Below are 5,119 nucleotides of genomic sequence, written 5' to 3' on the forward strand. Positions count from 1 at the left end.
GATCGGCGGTCCACAGTTAACGCAACCATTACTTCCTCCTCCTGCCATGTGGTATGTCTCTGGGAGATGAAGCCTGACAATATCGACCAGTTCACGGCCGCGTTTTTGGGGGGGCATAGGTTACGCAGCTTTGCGCAACGCCCGGCAAATGGCACGAGGGGAGGTATCCTCCTGCTTTGGGATGATCTCTTGCTGGAGATGTCCAACATCACCTTTACAACCTATTGCCTCTCAGCCATGGTTCATGTCAGGGATTCGGGCGTGAGATTTAAGATAACAACCGTCTATGGCCCGACCGACCCTTCGCTCAAAAATGTGTTCTTTGCCAAGCTCATTAGCCAGAAGCCGCCTCTTAGGGTCGCTTGGATCGCCTCCGGGGATTTCAACCAGATTTATAGGGCAAGGGATAAAAACAAGCGGAACGTTAACACCAGTCAAATCAACCGGTTCTGTGCAACTCTCAATAGTTGTGAGCTTAAAGAAATCCACCTCCAGAATAGGAGGTTCACCTGGAGCAACGAGAGGGCAAACCCAACCCTAAGCAAGCTTGACTCCTTCTTTTGCAATGCAGAGTGGGACACCACCTTCAACAACCACGTGCTCCATGCATTTTCTCCATCCCTATCCGAATATTGCCCGCTCTTGCTCACTGATGATAAGGGTCCTAGGAGGCCTAAGACTTCCAAATTCGAGTACTTTTGGACTTCTATGCCCGGCTTCAGTGAGGTGGTCCAAAAGGCCTGGGTCGAGTCCATTGAGCACACCGAGCCACACATTATCCTTTTCCACAAGCTAAAGAAAACGGTGATGCGCCTCTCATAGTGGAGTAGGGGTCTCTTATCTAAAGCTAAGGTCCATCTCCATGCCGCCCTCTTGGTGATCCTACGCCTCGATATTGCTCAGGAGAGAAGGCTGCTCTCCCCCGAGGAGCTCGGCCTTTGGGCTAGGCTCAAGAGAAGGGTCATAAGCCTGGTCATGTTCGAGAAAGCACGCAAGAAGCAATGTGCCAGAATTGCAAACATCAAAGAAGGTGATGCCAACACAAAGTTCTTTCATCGTCGGGTTAATGCACGAAGGAGGAAAAACCACATTCACCGTATCATGAATGATCAAGGGTGGGTGACCGAGCACAACGCCAAGGAAAAAATAATACATGACCATTTCTCGCACATAATGAAAAGGGGAAGTGCAAGCACAAAGGACTTCAATTGGGAGGAACTTAACCTAGAGTCGCATGACCTACAGGAGCTTGACTCTCCCTTCTCCGAGGAGGAGGTCATCGAGGCAATAAATAGCATGCCTAGCGACAAGGCGCCTGGACCTGATGGCTTCACCGGCCTCTTCTTCAAGAAGTGTTGGGGCATCATCAAGCACGACCTCATGAGGGTGATTCAATGCTTTGACTCCCTCCACACAACAAATCTTCACTGGCTCAATTCTGCGAATGTTGTGCTGCTTCCCAAGAAGGATGGGGCGGAGAGCATCGTCGATTATAGACCCATCAGTCTCATTCATGGAATCGCCAAGATCATTGCAGAAGTGCTTTCCATAAGGCTCAGACCGCATATGTCCACCCTCGTCTCCAATGCTCAAAGTGCTTTCATCAAAACACGGAGCATCCATGACAACTTCATGTATGTTCGAAACCTCGCGCGACGCCTTCACTAGAGCAAGACCCCCTCTCTGCTATTCAAGTTGGACATTCGCAAGGCCTTTGACTCTGTCAAATGGGAGTACTTGCTTGACCTCCTTCGGAGACGAGGTTTCCCAAGCAATTTTCCACAGTGGATTGCGGCACTCCTATGTTCCTCATCTTCGAGGATCCTCTTGAATGGAGTACCTGGTGCTCCCATCAAGCACGGCCAGGGGCTACGCCAAGGGGACCCCGTCTCTCCACTCTTGTTTGTCATAGCTATTGACCCCCTACAGCGTATCCTCGACATAGCGACAAAAAAGGGTCTGCTTCATAAGCTCCAAGGGAGAGGTGTCATGGTGCATACCCCCCTCTATGCGGACGACGCAGCCGTGTTTGTAGCTCCGATTAAAAGTGATGGGTACAACCTTGCGACTATTCTGAGAGGCTTTGGGGATGTTACTGGTCTGTGCACCAATTTCCATAAGAGCTCGATGGTTCCGATTCGGTGCGGTAACCTTGACTTGGGGCAAATCACCCAAGGGTTGCCGGCTGTCAGGGCCTCCTTCCTGCTGTGATATTTGGGGCTACCACTCTCTGTGTGGAAGCTAAATATTGTTGACTTGCAATTCCTTGTGGACAAGGTGGCAAGCAGATTGACAACATATGAGGGCCAGAACATCACCACCATTAGGCGCGCGGCTCTTGTCAAGTCGGTGCTTGCTTCCCAAGTGACCTACTTCATCACGTCACTTGTCATACAACCCACCATCCTCCAAAACATAGACAAGCTTGAGAGGGCCTTCCTGTGGTCTGGGTCAGATAAGACAACCGGGGCAAAATGCAAGGTCAATTGGGACATTGTCTGTCGACCGCTTGCTTATGGTGGGCTTGGGGTCCTCAACAGCAATAAGTTCGCGCGGGCCTTGAGACTGCGGTGACCTTGGTATGCATGGAAGGAGCCAACAAAATTGTGGGTTGGGAGAGGTAACCCGTGTGATGAGGAAGACCTCAACTTCTTCTATGCTAGCACCACAATCAAGGTCGGGAATGGGGCGAAGACACCCTTCTAGGAATCCCCTTGGCTTTTTGGGCGCGAGCCCAGGGACATTGCTCCTCTCATCTACAAGTCTTCATCGCGGAAACATTGGAAGGTACGGGAGGCCCTCAAGGAAAACGCGTGGATCCTCAAAATCAGGCCACATGCGGTTGCACTAGTGCAGAACCGGGCTTTAGTGTCGGTTCGTGACGGCCTTTAGTGCCGGTTGGCGAACCGGCACTAAAGAGTGGGGACTAAAGGTCCCCGGCCTTTAGTACCGGTTCGTCACGAACCGGCGCTAAAGTGCCACCACGTGGCACGAGCCAGGCCCGTTTGCGTGGAGAGCATTAGTACCGGTTGGTAACACCAACCGGTACTAAATGTTTGGGTGTTTTTTTTTAATTTTTATTTAATTTTGTGTTTTCAATTTAATTTAGTGATTGTTCTACATTATAATGAGTTGTTAAATCATTAGGTGAAAGTACCACGGATTAGTTTCGACTGGATGCATTATTAGATATCTCTATATATAGCTAGCTAGCTAGAGTATATGCCATATCCATATTATACTTGATCAACTATATAATATATACGGATATGGCATATACTTGATCACTTAGCTAGGTAGGATTCATCCAGCTGAAAGTAATCTGCGGTTTCTTTCATTAAATGATATAATAATTAACTAGCTATCTAATCACCACCAGCACTACTAGCTTAAAGAAGAAACTTTCACTTGTATACCAGAAGCAAAAATATTATCGATCGAGTTCAACATGGTTGTCATGATATTATAAGCGTTCATATATATATATATAACACCACAAAAGCAAATCACTTAAGTTCAGAACGAAGAACACGGACATGAAAGGACAAGTACTAATTAAGGGCGGCATGAAGAACTAACTAAATCACTCCTGCTAGCTACTCTCTCTCTGGTAAAATAGCATAGAACATGTATAGCTCTCCTGATTGATCATACCGGAGCATGCCGATGAACCTGTCTCCTAATCGTGGGCTGCGCTTCTCATTGCTGCCCCCTAGTACTTCTCTGCGATCATTAACAATTTTCCTCCAATCTTTCACTATTAAGCATTCATCGCTTCTAGAAATCCTGAATGCATTCATGTGCAATGCAGGATATCTTGGCCGTAAGCTAACAATTGACATCTGACCTTTAGTCTCGATCCCCTGAGGCACAACTGTCATTGGGAGTCCCTGTTGAAGAACATTGTATAGTACTTAATTAATATACTTAGCAATGAAAGTTTAGCAAAAAAATTATGTATGCAAAATATGCACTGAGGACAAATAGTAAATATCTTACCATCATTCCTAAATAGATGTGACCGTAGTTCAGTACCATCACTATTGGTCGCACGTTTTGAGTACTAACATTTCTAAGTGCAGGAAGAAAATTTGTCTTGACAGTATGAAGATCCTCAAGCCATGAAACATAATGACTTATCTCCTCGCAGTTTAGTTCAGCTCCGGGACAGTAGTAGGTCCTGTCTACCAAGCGTCGGACATGTTTGGTTGAATGGAGATAAGCTATCAATAGAAATTAGTTGTCAGTTATTTTTGAATAAGCAATATCAAAGACAAAAATATAGTTGAGAAGAACTCACATAATGGTAGAACTGGAGGCGTCTGCACATCGACCCATATGTCTCTATTACCTTCAATATCATCTTCCGGACGAATATCAAAGGTGACAACCATACCAAGCTCAAATGCATAAGCCTTGCATAGTGCTTGCCAAGTTTTGCATTCAAAATATGTGTACGTGTGTGTATTGTATACTTTGACGTTGAAAGTATAACCATCATGCTCAGTTTTCAGGTAAGCTCTCTTTACTTCCATAGTTTCCATATCTTTGAAACCTATCTTATCCAAGAAAAAAATTCTTGCATGGCACGGGATGCGCTAGTAGAATAGTGAAAATTAAAAATTATAAGTCAGGCAAATGAAGCATATATAAGTCATGCTTAATTACGAAAATAGACTTTGTCGTTGTGACTTACTGTATCGAATTCGAAAGTCTCATCCAGCTTGATGCTGAATCGCCTACCATCAAGAAGGAAATTTCTGTCGCACTGGCCGTGCTGGTCTTCACAGTAATCGCACATAATGAATTGTTTTCCATCGTCAGACGACATTTTCTATGTTCATATTAGGCGAAACATTAATCACTTACTAATTCAATTAATTCAACTACTTCTAGTAATTCAACTAAGCATTTACTAAAATAAACTAGTTATATTAATTCAATTAGTTTAAAGCATTTACTAAAAATAAACTAGTTCTATATATATATATTAATTCAACTAGTTCAACTAAACATTTACTAAAAATAAACTAGTTATATTAATTCAACTAGTTCAAACTAAGCATATACTAAAAATAAACTAGTTCTATATATTAATTCAACTAGTTCAACTAAGCAT

This window comes from Triticum aestivum, chromosome 1B, assembly GCF_018294505.1.
Source record: "Triticum aestivum cultivar Chinese Spring chromosome 1B, IWGSC CS RefSeq v2.1, whole genome shotgun sequence".
In the NCBI taxonomy this organism is placed as follows: domain Eukaryota; kingdom Viridiplantae; phylum Streptophyta; class Magnoliopsida; order Poales; family Poaceae; genus Triticum; species Triticum aestivum.